We start from the raw sequence: 25,712 nt of genomic DNA, 5'->3' as shown, positions 1-25,712 counted from the left end.
GTTTGGTGTGGAGGACTGACGTACTGCGAGCACTGATCTCAAGACTAGATCCCAACACCTTTAGGACAAACTAACTATGAGTCAGGTCTTATCAGCCAACATCCGAACTGGGACTCTTCTTTTATATATATATATATATATATATATATATATATATATATATATATATATATATATATATGTATATATATATAATTTGTGTGCAGCATTACTTATGCCATTCTTGAAAGTTTCTGTCTGCAGTGAGACAGAGGGCCACATCACAAGGACTGAGTGACCTGGAGTGACCTCCCTGCAGGCACACAGGAACCTCTGATTGGCCAAAAGACTCTCCCAGTGCATTATGGGAAAACAAATATGGCCATTTGCATCAAAGCTAGCAATGATAAATGACTGATTATGGATGAAATATGCACAAAAGGACAATCAATACGGGATCTATGAGTATGGATTTATTATACAAAGTCCCCAAAAAGGCTGGATGAGAAGGAAGCTTCTGTAAAGGCAACGATTGAACAGAGAGCAGCACTGTCACTATCATCCAGCAGGAAAAAAGTAAGGAGCTATTATCTTTGGTTCAAACTTTATGAAATCATTAATGAACTATGCTACGAGCTCGGCTTAAACAGCGGGGTGTGTGCAGTATATTTTACGTGCAGTGTATGTGCTATAGCTTGTCTGTGCAGTTTTTTTTAGGGGATTTTGTGCAGCTAGTGCTATTTTGTTTATATGTGGTTTGTTTTTATTGTAACTGTGAGACACTGGAACACATCGTATTGCATCAAATCAACACACATCACATCGTATCGCATCACATCCCATCGTATCGTATCGTAGTGTATCCCATCGTATCGTATCGTAGTGTATGGTATGGTATCATATTGTATTGTAGTGTAGCGTATTATATTGTTTTGTATCGTAACACATTGTATCCTATCATATTGTATTGCATCTTATCATAACGTATGGCACTGTAACGTAACGTATCGTAACATAACCTACAAAATATGATTGTTTTTGTATCAAAATGTTGCTGCCTTTCCAGCTGTGATTTTGCCCATAAAACTTGTTATTTTAAGCCACAGCTGTTCTTTTCCTAATCATAACCAGTTGTTTTTTTGCTTGACCCTAACACACGTTAACCCCAGCATTGTTAAAACAACAGACATTTTCTTCTGCCAACTAGGTTGATATTAAACTACAATTAAAACTGACTATTGGCTTTATTTTGAGTTTAAGAGAAAACATTTTTATTCCTGTTACTATGAAATATGTGTATAAAGACAAATGTCCCAGGAGACAAATGTCCCAGGAGACGAAAAAAGAATCATACATAGCTGAGGACGGTTATCTTCTCTTGAAATGTTTGTTTCGCTGAGGCTTCAGATTCACTGCTGAGATGATTAAAGAACAAATACAGAAAGCCTTAATGAGGGGAAAACATCAATATTGATAAAGCCGTGAAATCAATAAGTAATTTAGTCACTGTGACTGATGGTTTGTTGCTACAGCAGCACAGGAATCGAGGACAAACATATTGGAATATTGGCCTGTTGGATACATGTACTGTTTTTCAATTCAAGTGATAATAATAAATGACAGATATCGATATTTCTGCCTCAATATACTATATTGTTTTATTTGATTGTTGATTTCTTAGTTTTTCTTACTTCATAAAACACCACAAAATGTCACAATACAAAAACACATCAGAAAACATAACTAATCAACAAAACATTTCACAAAACAAATAAACATTTCACATGTAGTTTTGTTTTATGAAATTTTGACTTGTGATATGTGGTTGTTTTTTTTATGTCATCATGTTTTCTGAGCTGTTGCGGTTTGTGAAATATTATGTTTTGTGAAATGCTTTTTGATGTTTTTTGATATGTTATCGTGTTTTATGTTATGTGGTGTTTTTCGTGAAATGTTTTGTTTTCTGAGCTGTTGTGTTTTGTGAAATATCGTGTTTTGGGAATGTTGTTATGTTTTTTGAAATGTTTTGTTTTGTGAAATGTGTTTTCTGAAAAATTTCGTGTTTTCTGAAAATAAGAAATGCCATATTTTCTGAAATGTCTTGTTGACTGAAATGTCATTGTGTTTTGACCCTCGGGGCCACCCAGACCTGGTACCAGACCTGGTTTTAGCATTAAGGTCAGGAGTGAGGTTGTGTAATTACTGATATTTATTGATCTCCTGAAACCATTTCGACAATCCAAAACCCGGATTTATAGATCCGTGGCTGCAGAATGAGCTCATGTTTTCATCTGCACCGTGTAGATGTTTTATGATTCTTTGTCATTTGCTTTAACAAAAACCTCCTTTAACATCACAGTCTTAAAACATGTCCTGCCCCCCCGACCCCCACGTTTCCTCCAGCTCCAGTTATTTATAACTCGTGTGGATGTGATTGGCCTCAGCAGCTGAGAGGAAATATGTTAATCTCTGGAAAAGAATGCGGTTTCTGGCTGCAAGAGTTACCTTGTAAGGCAAGAAAGGAGAGATGGGTTTAATGCAGTCAGAGAGGGAGGAGGGACGGGGACGTACAGATGAGACAGAGGGTCAGATGCATTAAAGTAAATGGACTGCAGGCTGAAACATAGCAGAGCTGGTGAAACACCTTCGTCCTGCTGTGTTTCTGACAGTTTTTATCAGAGTAACATCCAACGTGACGTGTGCTTTTTTTCCTGAAAATGTCCCCCAGCCGTCCTCCTAATGGATTGTTCAATAAGTGATGATTGCTGATGCACCGCAGGCGGCTGATGAAAGGCCGCGATACGACGCTCCGGCCTGTTTGAAGCACACAGTTTCACCTGAAGCTGATTCGGGATGAAAGTCAGACTACGGCTTCATGCCAAAGCTCTCTGATCTGCACTAAAATCGACACGCCGTCACTGATGCAGAAACACTGTATAAAACAACCCCCATTATGTTGCAGTTTCTTTAATTTGAAACTGTTTTTGTGGAAAAGTAAAGTTTCAAGCGTTGTGACTGATGCCCGCGGTAGCACACCTCTCCTTCTGAACCTCCTCATTAACCCTTTGAAACCTGAGCATATTGGCTCGATTTCTTTCAAAAAAAGAAGTTACAATTTATGAATTACAAGAAAATGACCTGAATTGAGCAAAAAAAATGAGAGAGAAGAAAAAAAGGTAAAAAACAAAAAAGAGTAAAAAAAAACATAAAAATAAATTATATATATACATTATACATATAAATACAATAGCTATACCAATAATTACAACAATAACAAAAACAATTATGATAATATAATAAAAATATATAACATTAAACAAATTAAAATAAAATAAAATTATTGATTTATTAAAAAAAAAATACTGTCTGATAATTTCTCTCTGGTTTTCATTTTTAAAACAAATTTCCAAGTTGTTTTCTCATCACCTTTTCCTAACGTCTTGCAACTAGTTCATTCTTGAGTCCAAGTGGACGTTTGTGCCAAATTTGATAAAAATCCCTCAGGGTGTTTTTGAGGGATTGTGTTCCAAAAATGACTTAAGGTCATGGTGACTTTTGAACGGCAGGCACTAATCTGTACGTTGACTCAAAGTCGATGTTTTCACCAAATTTGAAGAAATTCCTTTAATGTGCACTTGTGATATTGGGCTCATATGAATGAGACAGACAAGGTCACAGTGACCTTTGACCTTTGACCACTAAAATCTAATGAGTTCATTTACTCCAATTAATATTTATGCGAAATTTGGAAAAAAAAAACTTAAGATCTTCGTTCTTGAAATATTGCATTACAAGAACGAGACAGACAAGGTCGCAGTGACCTTTGACCTTTGACCTATGCCCACCAAAATTGAATCAGTTAATCATTGAGTCCAAGTGAACGTCTATGCCAAATTAGTAGAAATTCCCTTCAGGCTTTCTTAAGATATCTTAAGATTTGTATGCCTCGAGCCATGGCTTTCACTGGTGCGGATTCTTAAAAAAAGAAAAAAAAACAAGAGCAAGAAAAAATCTGTTAAACCAAAAAACGTGTTTTTTCACGGCAGACATTTAATATCTTAAAACGTGAGAAACAACATAAATAAAATCACACTAAAAGTTGGTGTTCATGCAGATAAAACAGCACAGTCAGATCCGAGATGGAAGTAAACATCATTTTAACATTATTTCCTCTCGTCAGAGAGACGCTGCAGAATCTGGACAAGATAAATTTGCTTTCAGTCTCTCGTCACCCTCTCGTCCTCTGAGGAGACCCCCGGCAGCGAGGTCATGTCCCTGTGATGTGGCGCTCTGCCCGCGACACCCTCCGTCCGCCAATATTCTCACAGCCTCCTTCACACGCCTGCCACTCAAACACACACACAAACACACACACACACACCTGTGTTCACACCTCTCCGGCGGGCACCTCGCACACATACGGACCTGCTGGGGCCTTAATTTGGACCCGAGGTCTTTGCGGGGAACGCACCGTGCTGTGCTGGAGCCAAAGATGAGCCAGATCTGACACGTTATCACAAGAGCTGCTTTTCTCTCTGTGTGTGTGTATATATAAAACATTTTATTATATTATATTTTTCTGGAACTTTCTGGAGGGAAAGAAAAGAAAGGAAGAGAAAATTATGTGGACAAATGGCTGAAAAATTTCTATATATATATAATTTTTTTTCTGGAACTTTTTAAATTTGAGATATTTATAAATATATTTTCAAAAATATAATTATAATAAAATTTAAATATAATAATAACAGCAAAAATAATAATAAATGTAGTTCATACTACAAATTTTCTTTTAATTTTTTCAATTTCTTTTATTTATTTATTTGAAAAATATTTTCTTGTCACCTTATATATTTCTTGCATTTTTGGGGACATCTCTTGTTTTTTTCCCTTATGTTTTTGAAAGAAATCAAAACAGTTTACTCAGGTTTTAGAGGGTCAAATAGCTTGTGAAAGGCGTCTGAATGCAACACAAGAAAACTGATGCTGATTAGGGTTTCAAAGGGATAAAATGGCTTTTCAGTTATTTTCTGTTGTCTAATTGATGTTTTTCTCACCAACAAACACAAGTTTCAGTGGAAACCACAAGATGGCAGGATTGCACACAGAGTATGAAAGTAGGCTACGGTTTATACAACCGAATAACCTCTGCAGGCTGATTGAAGTGCATCACTGAAGAAACAGCAGCAGAGAAACACAGCAGCCTGCTTTCATACTCACATCAGACATTAGGGAGGAAAAAAATACTGTTTAGTTTCTGTTTAGTTTGCATGAATTCCAGTGCCGATAAAACACTTGAAGGTGATTATTTGGTTAAAGCAGCTGTATATAAAACACAGGAGAGGAGATAAATGTGAGACACAGAGAGGTGTGAAGAAGCAGGAGCAGCAGTCGATAGATGATTCACACCATTTCCAGCACATTCACAGTGAATATGGATCTCCATTCTGCTCTCGTCTGCACACACACACACACACACACACACACACACACACACTCTCTCTCTCTCACACACACACACACATACACACACACACACACACACACACACACACACACACCTTTGTGCTAAAGGTTTACCAGGGAGCCCGATGTGACGTCAAGCTGGGGAGAAGGAAAAAGAAACAGCATTGCCATGGAAACCCGTCTCCCTCAGTTTCTCTATGATCTCTGATCCATCGTGGATCTGAGAACATGAAGGCTTGTGTGTGTGTGTGTGTGTGTGTGTGTGTGTGTTATTGCATGAGACAGGAGCATCACACCGTCCTGTCAGGTTCCTGCACGGGAACGTTTTATCAAAATGTTCTTGGTTTTTTTTGGACAGAGGCTGACTTTGTGTTTATCTCCAGTGACAGACGGCTCCATAAATAGCTTTTATGGTCTGTTTAAAAGGGCGTTTATAGACTCATAACATGAACTTCAACGTATACACGACATTTTAGGAGCTTTTGGGGGGATGAGCTGGTGACACTATATGTTCAAGTGATTCCTGCAATAAAATATTTTAAAGCTACAGAACCTTAAACAGGTGATTAACTTTGGACTCCTGCAGGAGGATGATAGCTGGATAGTTGGAGAAAACTGGATATGCCTTCAACACTGGGGTTTTTTGTGATCAAATTATTAATTAGTTTTGTGCAGGTTATGCACAAATGTCACAAATTTTGTGTGCATCGAGACTCCAGAGGGAAAGTTAACCTTTCGTCCAACCCTCCCCTCCACAACCCGGCCGGTTTAGACTGACCTGTGATGTCTAAGTCATGTAATTAGAAAGACATTATAAAATAAAATAAAATAAAATAAAATATTTATTTTTTAATTAATAACATTTTATTAAAAAAAACAACAACAAAGAAACATAAATAAATATAATGAAAAGATGAAAGATTACAAAAATAAAAACTGAAAAAATAAAAAAATGATTTCAGAAATAAGTATGACAAAAAGATGATATAAATACACAAATAAATAAATAAAAATCCTTATCAGTTTACCCAGATAATATAAGCCTGTCTCTGATAAACACACTGCATGTACACATATACTATATATATGTATACTAAAGCCTGGCAGTGTCCATATAAAGCAGACAGATGATCAGTACATGTATGCGCACATCACTCCTCCTCGTCTTGTATTGTCGTGGAGCAGCTGACCTAAATAACGAGGAGCAGAGCAGGAGAGGAGACGTTTAGTGGAGTTTCTCGTCGTCAAGGTGCACAGCGAGTTTTAAATTTCTCCGTTGCTGAGTGCGTCTATATTTATTTTTTTCTCATTTTCTTTTTTTTTAAAATGTGTTTTGGTTATTTATTTGTTGAATGTGTTAAGTGCATTATGTCCAATTCATTTATTCCCATTCTTTTATTCAGTGTGTATTTGTATGTGAAATATATAAATATGTAAATAAAAGCATTAAAACATCTTGACCAGGTGTCCTGCAGGTGTTCTGGCTGATTGGAGTGAAGTGAAATCAGCTGTGTGGCTTCACCTTTTAGAGCTTCACTTTGAGCTCCTGCAAATCATTTATTGTTATTAGCTTCAAATTCAGTCCACATGTGGGAAACTATTCTTAACTTTGACGTGTGATTGACAGATTATTAGTCGTGTTATCAGAGTTGGATTTTTCACCACACAAAGATCCAGATTTTTCACTTTCGGAAGAAAAATGCAAGTTACATTCAGCCTGAACATCGGCCGCAGCTGGATTCAGGACAGGTGTAAAGGACGACAGGTGAGTTTTTCACACTAAAACTGACTGTTTGCTGCCTGTCGAGCTTCTCCACGTGCTGCTGTGTGTGAATGGTGCTGCAGTTTAAAAGAGATACTCTGCAAGATGGTGACTGTGTTTTTTTTCTTCCAACTTTTCATAACCAAAAACAGAGGAGCAAATGTGTAATGGATTTATGTAAAGACACATATTTTGGGTTGTAATAATTTCAGGTCTGTAGTCATAGTTGATGCAGTCTATGTGTTTATTATGGATACACTAAGAACACTGTATTATACTGCAGTTCAGAAATATTTAAAACTGCATTTTTGGCATGCTGAAGTCTGGATTTATAATGGTGTCCCTTGAAATATGTACATTTTGGAGTATGATTATTTGGTTTTGGCATCTAGCCACAGTGGTGGAAATGCTCATATTTAATGTGAATGGGTTTTTTTTGTGTATTTGTGAAGTCGATTTAAAACAGATGATGCATTTATCTTTTAATCTTCCTGCTCTCATTTATCTGGGGGTTATTAATACTCTAAATCCAGCACTAACAAACTTTCCATTCAGTCAGTTGTTGGCTTGAGTGTGGTGGAGCTGCTGTGTGGTATTTTTGGTTCAGCCTGTTTTAAAAGCTCATCTGGCCCAAACATACAGTTTTTATCTCCAGGGGTTCTTCAGTCGTCTCCAGGCTGCGCTGCACGTGTCGTTCTCCTCGGTCACGAGGAGGCGTTGTTGTTGTTGTTGTTGTTGTTGTTGTTGTTGTTGTTGTTGTTGTTGTTGTTGTTGTTGTTGTTGTTGTTGTTGCATTGATGACGTCATCATCCTGGTTTTATTTGTGTCAAAGAGAGATGATTCAAATGTTGTGATGTCTGGATTCCTGGTTGAAGGTGATATGAACAGTTATCTAGAGTGTGTGCCGTATGCAGTTTTTAGCTTTACAGGGTTCCCACACCTTTTCATGGACATTTCCAAATTTTTCCATGACTTTTCAAGACTCCAAAATACATATATTTTTTATTGTGCCAAACATAATATTCAAACACGATTTTTTTCAAGGGCCATCAATTTTTTTTTAGAAAATCCCACAACATGTTTTGTTTTTTGTTTTTTAAAGAAAGCACGCCTTTGAAAAATGTAAGAACATTTTTTTTCATCCAAACCTGGTTTACTAAACAGGAACAAAATGGGGGAAAAAAATCTCAATATTTTTAGATTTTCTTTAAAAATCACCAAAACAAAAAAGAAGAAAACATTTGCCAACAATTTTAAGGAAAACATGCCCTCCAAACCCATTTTCTTCACAATAGATCACAAAAAAAAAGGAACAAAAAAATATTACATTTTTAATAAAAATCACCAAAATGAAAACAGAAGAAAAAAAAAAATGACCCAAAATAAAAGTGCAAACATTTCTGCTTGGGGACCAGTGACAGGAGACCAGGGGCCACTCACAGCAGCCCAATGCATGTTTTTCGGATTTCAGGACATATCTACGATTTTAAGACATTTCTATATTGATGCTGTGTATGCACTCTGACACCTTATGCATACTAAAAGTACAGAAACAATTCCCAGTGTGAATAACTTTATTTTCATTGCGAATTAGAAAACGGTTGGAGGGCCACTCAGCGCCCTGTCAGGGGCCAGATTTGCTCTGAACAGGCTTTGACACTGTTTGCTTATAGTGTGTAAAAGGTGAACATCCCGACATGTAATAACCTTGTGATAAAAGTGACTGTCCTGTTGACACGCTTGCATAATGCAGATTTTTTTTTTGTACTTGCACAAAGTGGATGTGGACCGAGCTGATTTATCAAGGTGATAGCTTTATGTTTGCTGCAGAGCTGCGAGGCGATGACGCTCCGCAGGCGTGTTTGAGTAAAAACCCCACAGATGGCTTTAATTGTACAGCAGCTCCATGATGCATGCTTGCCAAACCAAACACTGGTTTATGACTGAGGAGGGGAGGGCGAAGAGGACTGCAATGTGTCCAACACACACACACACACAGGGGCTGGTGCTGCCTGTCGCTGGCTTTCTGAGTGTTTACAGTGCCGTATGAGGGGGGATCCTGGGAGGCGGCTATTTTTAGCTCTGGTTTCATCATTCCTCTCTCTGCTCTGCGTGCAGCTGCAGGCTGGTGCTGCATTCTAATGAAGAGACGAGCGGACGGCAGTAAAACACCTTCTGTTTGCTTCATCTCACAGCTCAGACAAAAAAAAACATGACACGGGTTTAAAATTTAAAATGGCTTCATAGTGACTCTTTTTTTATTCATCCACTTTATTTCAAACACAATGTTGACTGAACTGCACCGTGCAGCCAACATTTAAATTTGCATGAGGCACGAGCGCGTTTTTGACCTGACCAGGCGGTGAACTCGAGGCTGTGGTGTAGTAACGGTGGATGGGAATGTTAACAGTGTGTCGTGTGCTGCGTGGCTATCGATGAAGACTGCCGCTGTTTCCTTTTTGGGTTGCCACAACAGCATCTCACCCTGTCAGGTCGCGCATTACGTAACACTCCAGCCTACTCCCCGTCTCACCCTTCAACACTTGGTACAAAGAAAAGAAAATGCCACAGTGACAGGAAGGTAACGTCATGTTCTGGACCGCAGCTCCACGGAGAACAACAAGGTCATCACCTCGATATTGTTGATTCAGATTTATTTTGACCTGAAACCTTTAAAGCTGCACTAATCTATATTTTTTTATATGAGCAATGGATCAGACGACTCACAGTAGGCGGGTTTCCATTACAGATTTGCACAAAGCTTAAGCGATATTTTCGAAAATTTGATAAAACACATTTACGAGATGACTGCATTTCCACTGAGAGATTCCAAGAAGCACGGCGATGGATGTCCGAAACATCGGCAGGTTTATTTCTATTGCAGCCAAATCTAACATGGCCGTAGTTTCTTTGTCTCGTATAAAAGTGAAGATTTCAGTCTCTTCCACCATCCACACATACTCAGTCTGAGAAATGTCCTAAAATCCTAGAAATGTCCTAAAATTCAAAAGTCCTAGCAACGTCTTACAAACCTAGTCTGAGAAACTTCTCCAAATCAGAGAAATGTCCTAAAATCCAACAAATGTCCTAAATTCCAACAAATGTCCTAAAATCCTAGAAATGTCTTTAAATCCTTGAAATGTCCTAAAATCTGAGAAACTTCCTAAAATCTGACAAATGTCCCAAAATCCATGAAACATCCTAAAATCTTTAAACCTCCCTAAAATCCTAGAGATGTCCTAAAATCCCTAAAATGTATGAAAATATGTATGCGACCTCTGAGACTGGCCCTTGGCCTCCTGTCATTTTGAAAAAGTGGCCCCCGAGCAAAGTGAGTTGAATATCCGTGGTTTAGACTGTGCAGATTTTGGGGATATGAAACACTTAAAGATACTCCAAGAAATTACATCACAATAACCAAAAATACTGATGAAGGCTCTGGAGGACGGTTCTGTTGCAGAGTTCAGAGGGTTAAAATCCTGGTCTCAAATGAGAGACCCTGGGACAGAGACGAGGGACAATCCTCAGGAAATGAGGTTTGAACCGGGAGACCTTAGCTGCCCCGTCAGTCCGTGAGTATATTTTTGGAAATTAGCTGTAGCATTCTCTTTGAAGGGAAATTGTCATGGAGACAAAACAGCATAACAAGCTCACGCTGGAATCAGAGGTTCCCAAAGCGAGGTCTATTGATAGCCCTGCCGAGTGGAAAACGGACATATCTGGGATGAACTGGTGTGTTTTCCTTTCTCCAACCTTTCGTCTCAGCCCCTCCAGTTCCCTCGTGTTTTTTTACGTAACTGCAGGCCTCTGCGCTCCTCTTAAACGTCACCAGATTTGTATTACATGGTAGCCGCCGCATCTATTCTTGGAAATATAAACTGAATTTTGCTCCAAAGCAGCTCGGTGTGGTTTGTTTAGAGAGGCCGGTTGCGTCACATTGACTGAGATGGCAGAGAGCGAGCTGTGTTTGAGATGAGGAGGAACCGGAGGAGGCAGATGGATGGCAGACCCTCGGCCCGCAGTCAAACCTGAGAAGACGCAGGATGTCTTTGATACACGCCGGACATTTTCCATCTTGTGAGAAAAAGTCACGTTTTTTTTCTTCTTGACTTTAAGGCCTGGTGGCTTCAGCAGACGCGGCTCCTGCAGAATAATATTTTCTATTTTTGTTTCAGCCATTCGAGTCTTTCAGGTCATCCTTCTCCCTTTCTTTGTATGCTTATATCTATTGTACATTATAGCATCTCACACATATTTTATATTTCTAACTTTACATAAAAGTTTTATACAGTGGATTGTAGCATTAGGCACAAATGTATATCTGAGCTGAGGAGGAACTCTGCTTCAAACAGAATAAAGCATTTTAATGATTTAAAATAATGTATAAGTTGTTTTTATCTTTTCTGGCCAAAAGCAAAGAATTAGGTGGCAGCTTCTCCTGTCACCGACTGTGCTGAATGAGCATATAATATCGTCCCATATCGATCGCTGGCCCCTAAATCGAATTGTAATATCATATAATTTTCCAAAGTATCGATATAATGTTGTATCGTGATGAAACCAGAGATTTACACCCCCACATGTCTGCTGCAGACTTGAGCAAGGTCTGCTAGAAATGGGAAATCAGTTAATTTTAGCAAGTTTTCCCAGTTAAAAAAAAACAAACAACATGAATACACATGCTGATTTTGGTGGAAACAGGGTATAAAAGGCTGTTCTGGGATATTAAGATTGAACATTGTTTTTCTTCCATTTATTCTTATACTGCACCATAAAAAAAACTTTCTCTGGAAAATAGACTATGCAAAATATCTTGTATTTAAATGCATCACAAATCAGAATTATATTTAAAAATATAAAACCGGATCTCTGCGTAATGGGCACTTTTAGTTTTGATACTTTGACATTTTTTACATTTAAAATGAACATCTGTAACATTAAATGCATATATATGACAATAAAAATGAGGGAAAGCTCAACAGGTCGACTTTAAAGCAGCTTTAAAAGATATTTTTTGTAAAATTGTATTAATGTGAAAGGGGTCAGTCATATAAACCTACAGAGGATTACCAGCTGAATCTGCAGCTCCTCTTTGGCTTCATGGAGTTTCAGAGCAAGTTTCAGCTCATTGTTTGTCTGTCTGTCCTCAAACTTTATCTTTCTGGTTTACTCTTACCTCCGGCTGGGCGATAAAACCGTAACGATATCAATCGCAATATAACTTTTCCTCGATTGAAATATAAGATGTAGTCGAATGTTTGCTTCGCTCTCATTCTACGCCAGTGTCTCCACCCGTGTCTCCACTGATATCTCCGAATGTCCTCTCTGCGCCTATTCTCTGCTGGTGTCTCCACTGGTGTCTCCGAATGTCCACTCCACTCTCATTCTTCCGCCAGTGTCTCCTGATTTCCACTCCGTCCTCATTCTCTGCTGGTGTCTCCGTATGTCCGCTCTGCCCTCATTCTCCTTCAGTGTCTCCGCTGGTGTCTCCGACTGTCCGCTCAGCCCTCATTCTCCGCCAGTGTCTCCGCCAGTGTCTCCAAATGTCCGCTTCTTCATTCTCCGCCGGTGTCTTTCCGGCAGCGTCTCCTGGTGTTTGCTCCGCTCTCGTTCTCTGCCGGTGTCTCCACCATGTCTTCATAAATATATACGTATATGAAATTGATTTTGCTCTTGAAAATGATGTTAAAAAGTATAAGTGTTATTTAAGCGGAGACACATCACTGGTGTCTCCACTGATGTCTCCGAATGTCCGCTCTACTCTCTGCCTCCGACAGTGTCTCCAACAATGTCTTTGCCGATGTCTCCGCCGGTGTCTCAGCTGGTGTCTCCGAATCATGTGACCTATAAAATCCAATCAAAGTGTTTCCATTGCAGTTTTGAAAAGTATGCCTTTTTGAATACCCAGAAATACCACCTCATGCGAGCATAAAAACTTTTTGGACGTTTTTCTTGTTTCCGTTAGACGTATTTTATATTCACAGTTTCAATTTGCAAAGTTTGAGGGTTAATGTAAACCTGCCTAGTGTCAGAAATTTGGGATGAGAAACTCACCATTGACCTTCGTCTACTGACCAACCAACAGATATGCAGCATGAAATGACGCATGGATTAGAGCTATTAAATAGTACTACTACTAAATAGTACTACAACTAAGTAGATGCCAATAAATTGCCTATTTGGCCTCTTTCCTCCAATCACGACTGCATCCGCACTCTCCTCCTCCTTTTCTCCAGACTTTATTCGACACTCAAATGCCACTATAGCGAGGGCTTGGTTGTTTACATTTTTCTCCGGGCAGCATAGATGGATGACGCACACTTGCGTGTTGACATTGATGGACGTACGCCGTCGCCTGCAATCCAGTAGATGTTTATTAGATACATGTCACAAATGTGTAAGATTTCAGGTGTCACAATTAAAAATTCATGCTTGTGTTGCTGCGTGAGTAAATAAAATAATAAAATATATCAAAGAGTAAAAAAAATCAAAATCACATCCATCGTTCTGTTTCATAAACCAAAATGTTGTAAACTCAAATAGTGTCCAGCTGTTTGTTGTCTTTTTGACGTCATCTCCTTATCTGAACACTACAGACGAATCTTTGTTTGTCTTTTTGTTGGCTCATTATTGCTCCGTCTTACGCTCTTCCATCATCAGGTTTTGAAACATGAATACACATGCTGATTTTGGTGGAAACAGGGTATAAAAGGCTGTTCTGGGATATTAAGATTGAACATTGTTTTTCTTCCATTGTTTCATAAACCAAAATGTTGTAAACTCAAATAGTTTCCAGCTGTTTGTTGTCTTTTTGACGTCATCTCCTTATCTGAACACTACAGACAAATCTTTGTTTTTCTTTTTGTTGGCTCATTATTGCTCCGTCTTCCGCTCTTCCATCATCAGGTTTTGACGACGAGAGTCCTTCAGTGTGTCGACGGTCTCATCACGACTCAGCTGAAAGGTCAGAGCAGACGAGCTCTGCTTTCCGTCGCCGTGTCTCCGAGATATAACCGCCGCACTCGTCTTGTTTGAACGTATGTGAAATTGATTTACTGGGTGCGATGATGTGCTCAGTCAGAACAAATGAGTCAGACGAACCAAAGAGAAGCCCGGTGTGTTTATGTAACGTCCACGGGAAGACGAATGAGGGCTGTTTTACAGTGTTCAGCTGCTCAGACGCTTCCATACACTCGACATGTTAATGAAGGATCGGCGGAGGGTACGCTCGGAGGGCCTCATTAAATTTCATCGTAGACAATCGCGGTGGAGCCACTGGTCTTAAACAACAACCATTACAAGACAATTACGCTCCCCCGTTCTCTATCTCACGGCAGATTAATGTCAGGTTCCCGAGGGGATGGGGCGTCGACTCCCCCACTCAGTAGGCGCAATCATTCGAACGTGACTGAGCAGGTGAGGAGTCCAAGGGTGAACGAGAGGAGAACGCAGCTCCTGCAGCGCTGCTGTTTGCCTGCGGGGAAAAATAACGAGGCCGTGCAATGCAGAGAGCAGAGACGTTCGTCAGTGTGACAGGAGGCAAACGACGGAGGAGCAGCTCCCTCCTGGAGGGACGAGCAGACTAACGAGTGGCTCCCAGAGGCCTGCAGACTGTGGCACAAAGTTTCAAAAATGAGACAAACAAAAAAAAAGAGCTACAATGCTGAGTAATTATTTTGAGCTATGCGTTATTATAGCTCATACTTTACCACTGTGACCTGTCCCGATCGAACGTGGACAAAATTATTTAAATTAAATAAAATTAGTTATGCATGATATTAGATTTTTGCTGATAATTTCTGTGGGGTATTTATTTACATTTGGAGTATTTTTATTTTATTAAATCACAAAAAAACCTTAAAAGAAAAGAAAAATATTTGAATCACCCAAAATTTTAACATACAAACAGACAAACATTTACCAAAAAGTTTTAAAGAAAAAAAAATTCAAAGACAAAAAATCACCAATAAGTTTAAAAGACAACAAAATCACAAAAACTGTTTAAAAATCAAGCAAAAATATTCACAGACAAAATTCAACAAAATGTTTTAAATAAAAAAAATCAGCCTTAAAAAAAATTCAAAGATGAAAACATCCCAAAAAGTTTTAATGAAAAAGAAAATTGGCAAAAGTTTTTGAGATACAGCCATTTAAAATTGAATGAACTTTCCAAAAACCGAAATAATATCAGAAGTCAGTCCCTAATAATAATATGTCCATACTTATACTTTCCACCACTTTTAACAAAAATACATATTCTGACTATAGAATATATTTAATTCTGCATTTCACTCAGTACTAATTACTAACAACTGCTAATATTTTTAATATTACTATTCATATTTACAGTTAAAAAGTTTTTCAGTTAAATAAGATGCTCGAGTGCATTAAAAAGAATCAAAATAGAGCTTTTTCATTGAAAGGAGGATCCCCTCGGACCTTTAATATGATGGAGAAATCAAAGAGTGCACGTCATAGATCAGGAGGCTGGTTTGGTGGAAAATAGTTATTTTCCATCCGGCTGAATCCCTCAGTTTTCCGCTGTATCCGCTCTCTCCTCACGGCTTAAATAACACCTCAGCTATATTTGGAACAGTTTGCACCTTTTGCCTTCCCTCAAATTAGCATTTCATCAAGGCTTTTAGACAACAGCAGCAAACAATCTCCCAGATGTTAAAAAAAGTGGCACATCAGTCCTAATGAAACGTTGTGAAACAGCCGAGCTTCGCCTGCAGGGATGGATGCGGTAATTTATTCTCTTGTATTTCCTCTTGCAGGCAGCTGGGACAGGTGGCACAAATGGAGCGATTTAATTAAAAACTGCTGAGACACAGCGATCCTGGAGGACGGCTTGGCAGCCACTGTTGCGTCTTCCCATTCCTACGGTGTGTAGGCAGCACACGATGGTGCGCCTCGCTCAGTTGAGGAAAACCAATAACAGGAACCCAATTATAACCTTTACAGGAAGCCCAAACTCTCTCCACGCTCTCCCATTGTCTGCTGTCAATCTGAGTTTATTTCAGTCAGTTTGAGACGTTAAAGGACAAATAAAAATAAAGTCTTAAGCAGGTGTTTCGCTCCAAACCCGTGACGTGCAGGGAAACGGTTTTATGGAGTGAAAACTATGCAATCCCAAAAACTTCAGATGACGCTTCCAAATTTGTCCTGAAGATGATAAAAAAATACATATCCTGCTGATCTGAGTGCTGGATTTTCTCATTTAAGACAAATATCCCCAACCTTTTTGGCTTGTAACCCCTTAACCCTTTGAAGCCTGCATCAACACTTTTCTTGGGCTTTGTTCAGACGCCTTCACAAGCATATAAACCTTTGAACTTGAGCAAACTGTCTTGTTTTCTTTGAAAACATAGGAAAAAAAGAACGAGCAATTCGATAAGAAGTGTTTTTTTACATTCAGAAAATGTAATGTACAGCCAGGGAAATTTTACCCAAAAAACTATATTGATAAATATCTTAATTATATATTTAGAAAATATTTTACAGAATTATTATTATTTTTAAGTGGATTTTTCCAGGTCAGTTCCTTGATTTTTTTCGTTTTTGTTTTTTGTCATTATTCCCCACAGTCTCTCTCTGCCTGCTGGCTGCCAGCTGTTTACAGTCCTGTAACTTCTCCCTCCACCACTTGGTGTCCTTTAGCTCATCTGCCTGTTCCACCAGTAGAGACTGAGCTCTGGTGGTGCATGCTGTGCACTCCATACAATGTGTTTAATAGAAAGAGGGGCAGAGGGAGGAGATAACAACGTTTTCTAACTTATTTCTTTTGGCTTTTTTTTTCATCAACAGCCCACAGACGACCCCTCTCCTGGCGGCAACGCAGCAGTTCACCGAACATCAGCATCGACGCTGTCCTTAGTGACGAGTCAGCAACCATGCAGCAGGTAAATGTGCAATACAGCCTGTTGTAATCACTTCACACCACAATAGATTCTTCATGTTTCCTAAAGAATCACTGATAATCTGATGGTCTTATTTTAAAAATGCAGATAATGTGGAAGTCTGAAATCACTAAAAATCAAATCGAGTGTTGGTGTAGTTCCTAGACTACTTACTCTGCAAGTCTCAGTTTTAACTTGTGTTTCAGCTCTATTGTGTAAAATCCAAGCGCTCATGCAGAAAAAAAATACAACAGGCGAAGTTCTTCCATAATCACATCTCAGCTGTTCCACTACTGACTTGATGTCCTATTCCCATCTCGTATAAACACCTTACTGCACACTAAAGCACAGTCAAAAAAAACATTTACACCTACGCAAACTTCTTGTCGTCTTCTAGCACGACATCGTCCTATCCGCTTTCGTCATGCGCACTAAACTACGTTGCCATAGCTGTAGTGCATAACTTACCTGCATCCTGATGGAATATTATAAGATGTAATGCAAATAAAAACAAAACTTTAGTTTATTCCACTATTGTAAACCATTCAAAATATAGAGAAAATGTTTTAAAAACCTGAATAATATCAAAACTTATATAATAATAATAAACTTTATTTGTACAGCACTTAAACAAAGTGCTTCACAAAGTGTATAAGAAAGAAGAAATATACATATACAATAAATAAAACAAAGTTAGGTGCCAAGATAAAAGTGTAAAGGACTTAAAACACAAAATTTCCATATGAGTCATACAAATGAGTCATTAAAATTCTAAAATTACAGTATAATATGTGATTAAGTGGCTCTTACCGTTGGAAAGATTTCATTTACATGTTGCTTGGCGCCAAACACTTTCTACTTTTTGTTCTATTAATTAAGGAATAATTGTGTTAATTTTTTATCAAGCATTAACATTGTAATAAAGTAGAGGATGTTTGTGTGCGAATAAAACTGCTGAAATATGAGCCTCGCTCTGTACTGGCCACAGAAATGCTTCAGTCAGGGTAACATGATTTCTCAGAGTGCTGCCTCTCATGCTGAGGCACTTTTGCACACTCACATTACACCTCAGCCCCGCAAATATTCATATATCACAAATCCATTCACTTCAAAGAAGCACTGACGATGAGCTGAAGCATGCGCTTCCTGTTTCAAAGTTCACTTCGACTTTGATCTGTGAAATTACTCAACCAGAGAGAATGAAAATGGAGAAAAGATGGTTGTTTGGTGTCAGTGCTTGTTTTTGTTGTTTTTGGCAGAAAAAGTACTAATACCACACTGTGAAAAGTAAAGACCCTGCATTTAAAACAAGGACTGTGTAAAATAACGAAGGTGACGTCACTCGTTGGTTTGTGCAGTCCCATCGTGAAGCCTCAAGTTTTGCATTTCGGCTGTTGGCATGTGGGTTTTTTGGAGCATGAAGTTTTCATATTTGGACAAGAGAATGAAGCTGTGGAGGAACGAGGGATGGCTCTCTGAGTTTCTGTCACTGAAAAAAATAAATAAATAAAAATAAATAAATATATATATATCCTTTATTTATAATAGTAAATACTAACTTGCATCAGAATAAAACACTTTGATTTCAAAACCATGAATACAGACGATTACTGGTACGGAGAATTATTTCCTGCAGAACGTGCAGGAGTTGCCACTTTGCTGCAATGTGTTCAACAGTAACATTTTAGCCGAGCCACAGGGAACGTACGTGAGAGTACGCAACAGTCGGCCTTCTTCGCTGTTGGTTTTTTGGTGTGGCTTTGTCGGGTCTAAGCTTTGATTTTTGTTATGGGGCTTCAGGCGGACACGGAGACTGAGACTGAACATCAGCTGTTTTTTTTCAATGGTGAAAAGTTTTCCATGGAGTCATCTGCTCTAAAATAGATCCATGATGATTAACCCTTTAAAACCCTGCAAAACATGGAAAGAAGGCAATAAGTAATTTAACAAGAAATTACCAAAAAATCTGCAAGAAATGGATTTTTTTTAAATTACCAGCAATCAGCAAAAAAAAAAATAATTAAAAAAGAAAAAGGAAATAAATAAGCAAAAAATCATAAATATATATAAATAATAAATATATTTTCTATGACATAATTTTAAATGTATAATTATATTAACCATAAATATTGATTTCTTGATCATTTTTCTGAGTTATTTGATAATTCTCCAATGATTCTCCCTCTTATTTAAATAATTAATAATTTTCAGGTCATTTTCTTGTCACATTTTACGAATTTTTTTTGTTGCAATTTGCGGGGCATTTCATGCCATGATGCTGATTGCCTTTTCCCCCTGTTTTCTTTTTTTTCTGTTATTCAAGAGTTTTCTTTTTTCATTTTAAGAACGTCAACACAAACAGACAAAAGGAAAAAATCATTATTTCTTGTAGGAGTCATCAGATGACCCATTCTCCAAATCAAGCCCATAAATAAAGGCCTTTTTCTCCTGTTTATGAAAGGCGTCTTTAAGCAGCAAAAGAAAACTGATGTTGATCCAGGTTTCAAAGTGTTAAATGGAGATTTTACATGAAAAATGGGATTTTTCATTTTTTATTACTTGCCTTATTTGATTTCCTCAAGAAATAGTTTCAGCCAAACTCCAGATCTTTCTGATTTAATCACGTGTTCCCTAGAGGCATTTTTAAAGTGTGCAGCGTCTTCACTGTGGAGCAAAAAAACCAACGGTTGCATCATCGTCAGTGTAAAATAAACTCCGGATGAACATTGTTTGTCCTCTTTCACCACTTATCAGCAGTGCTGTATAAATCAGCCTCACAGTTACTGTTTACTTCTCTCTTTTTTTCAACACTGCAGTTTGCGGGGATATTTCCGTTCGGGCTGCCTTCCCTTCTGTAATTGGTTATCTAGACTTCCACAGTGGGGCTTGTACACTAAAGCATGCTAATCACATTAGGAGCGCAGCTTTTGGATGGAGAACAGGGCATCAGTGTGTTTGCTCCCAGCAGCTGGAGAACATCCATGATCAGCAGCGGAAATGAAAGAAAATGATCCAGGATGATCACATAAGGCTCAAGAGCCAAACTAATCACATGACCATTCAGCCGGGGATTCACTAATTCACTAATTGCCCGCTCGGCCGTCTCTTTTTCCTCTCACAACAAAGCTGGTGCACTTTCATATGGGGAATCATTTTTGGGTCAACGTCAGTCTCACTCTCTTTTCTGCTGTTTTGGAGAAAAAGTGATTTAGTTTGATTACATGAAAAGATGTTTGCAAGGAAAGGGCATCTCAAGGATATGAACTTTAACTCTTTGAAACCTGAAAAAATGTTTTTATTTCTTTCAAAAGCACTGAAAGAAGACAGTGAACAATTTAACAAGAATTGACCCAAAAATTAGCAAGAAAATTGTAAAATGTTACCAAAAACAACAACTGAAATTAGCAAAAAAGGAAAGAAAATTAGTTGGAAAAAAATAAAAATAAATATATCAGTAATTATAATAATATTTTTTCTTTGATCTAATTTTAAGTATATGATTCCTCTCACGCTCTCTCTCTTAATTTTCATTAGTTTTAGGTCAGTTTTAATTTTTTTTCGTTTTGTGGGACATTGCATGGCGAGCTGCTGATGCCTTTTTCCCACATTTTTGAAAGAAAAAATCTTGGCTCTTACCTCTGACAGAGGGGAATACTGGTGACAATATGTATTAATTTCCAAAAATTTCAGTTTAATTTTAGACATCTCTAACTTATTCAGGCGTTTAGACAGATTGTGTGATTTAAATGTATTGATAAATAAATGATGTCTGCTTGGTTAAAAGTTTATTCAAATTTAATGGTTTATAAATAATATCAGGTGTATCTCTGGAAACATGAATCAATAATTCATATTACATTAATAATGTACAGAAATATGCATTCACATCTCAAATTCTGCCCCAAATTCAGTCTTCTTATACTTTACCGGATATTCAAATATAATACTCAAGAAATAGCAACATACATACATTTAGTTATCGCTACGTCATGGCAGGAGTTTTAGTTAACCCTTTCAAACCTGCGAAAATTGGCTTGATTTCTTTCAAACACATGAAAAGATGGCAATGAACAGCTTAACAAAAATGGCCCAAAAATTGACGAAAAATTGGTAAAAAGTTAGAAGAAAATTACCTAAAATAAGTTTTTTTAAAGTAAGGAAATCTAAAATAAAAACAAACAAATAAATAAATAAATAAATAAATAAATAAATAAATTGATAAATAAAAACAAGAAAATTACCTCCAAAAAGTACATATATATATATATATGTACTATTCCTTCCTTTTTATTCCTTTCCTTCCTTTTCCTGCAACATAAATTTAAATATATAAATAAAAGAATTATAAATACAGTTTTCTTGACATTTTTGTTTTTTTAACCATTATGCATTAATCCTCCCAGCAAATTTTCAGATAATTTTGTCACTTTTTACTTATTTTGGAAAGGATTTATCCTCTGGGGATCATGGATGTCTGTATAAAGTTTCATGGCAGTCTATCTGATCGTTGTTGAGACATTTAGTCTGGACCGCAGAGGTGGACGGACCTTCCAGCTTATAATGTCCTCTCTGCAGCCACGTCACCAAAGTGGCTGAAAAGTGAGTGCAGCTCCAAATGAAAAATACAAGTTGTGAATTTTAATGTGTCATTGCGATGCAGTTCAGTTTTTGTTGCCTCAGTTAGAGTGTGTGCGTCTGCAGGATAATTGTGTGTGTCGTTGCGTGATTGCGGACGTCTGTACAGTACGCTGGGGATCATGGTAGAAAAAAAATGTCAAATGACTGATTTGAATGTCAAATTGTTGTAAGCACAAAGGTCTTTGTGACATTTCCATTTGGGAGCAGTGACCTCTGAGCCTCGCTGCAGCCTGCTGCCGTCCTCACTGTCTGCCCAGATGTCCCACTGCCTGCTAATGTCACAGATAAAGCTCAGAGTGCGGCTGCCGGCTGCTTGCTTCTGCTCATCTCACTTCATTTTCACATTGACGGGAACATGCAGCTCCTGCCTCACACCGTCTGAGGAGGCGAGGGGAAGAAAGGTAAAATTTATAGGTGAGAAAGCCGAAAAAAACCCAGGTTGCAGGTTAACAGTTTGATAAACTGGTTGAATCCCTAAATCCTGTGCAGCTTCTCTCAGCAGTGACCAAAAATTCTGTCTGAATTTTCAGGTTCAGGTCAACTCAATAATGCATAAGATGTCTTATGAAAGGCCATAAAACTGTGTTCTAGGGGAGTGTGAGAAATGTTTTTAAATGCTACAAAGCTTCATAAAAAATGCATGACTTGGAAGGAAAGAAGAATACAAAACCTCGCAGCAGCACAACAAGTGTGCAGGTATTGAGGAGGTGTAGCGCCCGAGGCTCAAACTGGTCATCTGGAGCAGCAGTTTTCCCGCCGGGGTGTTTGACCTGTCGAGACGACGGTAAAATAAAAGATGAAACATCCAGTGCTGTGGTGGAAATTTTGCACATCTCAGCTCAGCTTTTCTCCCCAGCAGCCTCCATTGTTCCTTACAAACTGAGCTGATGGCAGTCGAGTTTCCACCACATTCATGTATTTTTATGCACGCCACGATTAATCAAACAATCCACCTCCACATATAAATTTTCTATTTTTCTATATTTTGCATCACACTCTCACAGTGCAGAGCATACTCTGTACACAGATGGAGCAGCAGAACATTAGGCGCATCAAAAGTGAAATGTAACAGTTGGTTATGATGAGTCTGAAAGTTTGCATTCACTTACAAACAGCTGCGCTCATCCATCGATGTGATCTGATCTGATCAACTTTGAACAGACTGACAGATTAACTCATAACCCTGCTAGTCATTAACAGCTGCTGAGGGGAGAAAGAGCTCATGTTGAGCTGTGTCTGCGCTGCGTTCACGGACTCGCAAAAATCTACCAAAAACTACAGAAATATACAAAGGGAAACGCATTTAGAATAAAATGAAATCATTTTTTTAAAAAATGAAACAAAATAACAAAATAAAATAAAATTTAAATAAAATTAAATTCGAATAAAATAAAACAAAATAAAAATGTTACAGGTGTGACACAGACACCAGACAAGCTGCAGCAAACAACAAAACCTCTTTTTTTTAAGTGAGACACAGCTGTGCTTTCAGTGGCTTTTTAGACCCCAAGCGTGGATGTTTTTTGGTGACTTGTCATTTCGTTAGTGGTTAGTTTGCAGAAACATTGCTAAGTTCCCAGCCAGTATAGGATAATATGGGGTGAAGTAAAGTTTTTTGATATAAAGATGAATTCTGATATAAAGAATCTTGATATGTTTTATTAAATTGAGATAAGGGCTGTCAAATGATTACCTCTTTTTATTGCAATTAATGACAGAATTTCGATAGTTAATTGTAAATAACCACATTTTTATCATGTTTTCAGTAACAATATTTTACATTACAAAACCATTTTAAATACTATATTAATTAATAAGAAATCAAATGACAGCGAAAAGTTTATTAGTTAGATTTCTGGCTGAGATTTCACCTTTTCCTTCCTTCAGTTCAGTCTTGTATTGCACATTCATGTGGCAGCATCTTTGGAGGACTAATGCATTTGAATATTTTAAATCCAATTTATGCATTTTCTTTTGAATTAAAGATTAAATAATTGAAGTGAACCTTTGAATAATTCATGGGCTGCTTGGGAAGCTGAGGTCAGCAGGATAAGGCCACAGATCTCTAATATGAACAGTTGTAGTGCAAATTTTAAACAAACTGCGTGGTAAAAACACAGAGGAGATTCTCCCACACTGAAAAAAGCAGTGTGTGAAAGGGGCAGAGGATTTTTTTTCCTGTGGCGATTCCTTCTTGGTTGTATATCCCAACAATAAAGCCAGAGAGAGGTCATGTCCTTACAGCTGCGCAAGTGACTCCCACTGGTTAGAAGGGAAATAAAACAAACGTATTTTCATTTACATAATAATGATTTTGTTTGGTAATTTCCATTGGCGAAGCAACTGACCTAAGCTTTAATCACGGTCTAAAAGATGTAATCTTGCAGCTCTTTTAGACTTTCCAAATCTTATCTTAATGGATGACTCAAGTCTAGACTGCAGCGAAATGAATCATTTTGCTGAGGTTTTGAACCTCACAAAAAAATATTTACTGATTTACAGATGCCTCTTTCCCAATAAGAAAAATCCAGATGGTGTAATCCCACTTTTGGCCACTATTTAAAATTTGCATCAGAGCCTGGCGAACTTCCTGGTGGCTTGGTGTTTATACCAGGCCAGCCAGCCTATGAAACGTCTCCACCTGCCCAATTACCACATTTCAGTTTTCAAACAGTTTGAAACTGGAGCAGCTAGGTAAACTAAAAAGAAAAAACTTGCAGTGGCACATTTCTGTTTTAAACTAAAAACTAATAAACCAAAATGGTTTAAAACTATGGACATTATGTTCTTGCATCAACAAGCAGTTGAGCAGCAAAGACTGGGAGGATGAGTGGACTGTTTCATGTTTATTTCCTGTCTGCTGATCATTGCTGTAGATTATAGTGTTGTTTCTCTGTATTGTGTGGTCAGTGGGTTGGGCTGGTGTGGGGCCCAAACCACTGTTGTGGTGGTTTTGCACATTTACGCAACAGTTTGGGCCATGCTGCTGTTTAATTGTGCTAATTTATGCAGTGTTGTTCAGTTGTTGTTTATTTGTGTGTATTTTTTGCAGGTTTATGCAGCACTGCAGCACTGCTGGTCATGCCGTTTTGTTGGTTTCTGTGTATTTATGTGCGGCATGCGTCTTCCAGCAACTAATCAAATTGTGTTACCCCCCCCCCCCAAATCGCATCCCTCCTCTGAGGATTTGCCCTGGTGCATTTCATGATGCCGTAAATGGTGGGTCGTGTGACTGTGTCTGACGCCGATATCCTATGACCAAGCGACAGTATTTTATGTTTTGGGTTGTTGCCCTCTGTGTCAACAACTGCTGCCTCTGAATGCGTATCATACTGCCATAAAAGGGGCCTCTGTGTGTCAGTACCTGACGCCAAGATCACTGAAAAGGTGGTAAGATCTGACGAGTTGACAGTAAGAATGAGTTGGACTGAAACGAGTCAAATTTTCTCTCCTTTGAGCTCTGCTTTTGGTCTCCACCAGCTCCCAGTGGAAATATCTCTAATATTTATAATCTTTAGCTGCTAAATGGTCCACTATGTTCAAAGTCAATATATTGTTTTGAACTGTTGTTTTTGTCGCGAATACTAAATACAAATATTACGTGGTAAAATTAATGTAATTTTTTGGGAACAAGACTGATTTTTTTTAAGCTTTTGCACTGCGACTAAAGGCATCAACCAATCACGTTGCACAGAATAACTTGAACGAAACACAGAGGCTTTGTAGTTTAAGCCAGATGGTGAACTTTTTTACTTTTTTAAAACTTGACAAATTCATACACCTTCCATTCTTAAAAGCCTGAACTTAAAAACTGTGCAACTATTATCAGGAGAAACACAAATTCACTCAGTTGTTAGTTAAAAAGAAACTACACAAAATAGCTCAAAGTTGCTAACTGTTTGTTGCTTTACTTCATCTTTATGATTTTTGTCTATTTTTTATTTAAATCTATATTAAAATTCCCTTGC

The 25,712-nt window shown here is 38.0% G+C and overlaps 1 protein-coding gene across 2 annotated transcripts in view; it reads left to right on the top strand.

The window, feature by feature from the left end:
• The first annotated feature begins 362 nt into the window (after nt 1–362).
• Nucleotides 363–25,712, top strand: part of dgkg (diacylglycerol kinase, gamma) — a 166,604-nt gene continuing 141,254 nt past the window's right edge. The window contains exons 1-2 of one of the 2 annotated variants that reach the window (XM_088083697.1): nt 363–555; nt 17,015–17,109. The gene's annotated coding sequence lies outside the window, so the exon portion shown is untranslated. Of the gene's footprint in view, nt 556–6,969; nt 7,211–17,014; nt 17,110–25,712 lie in introns of those variants that run through there. The other variant, XM_088083696.1, reaches the window with a different exon arrangement.

This window comes from Plectropomus leopardus, chromosome 10 (assembly GCF_026936395.1).
Source record: "Plectropomus leopardus strain MGB_pleo_1.0 chromosome 10, ASM2693639v1, whole genome shotgun sequence".
NCBI classification, from domain to species: domain Eukaryota; kingdom Metazoa; phylum Chordata; class Actinopteri; order Perciformes; family Serranidae; genus Plectropomus; species Plectropomus leopardus.
The sequence above is the reverse complement of the archived record's forward strand: the minus strand, read 5'-3'. Positions and strand labels throughout refer to the sequence as shown.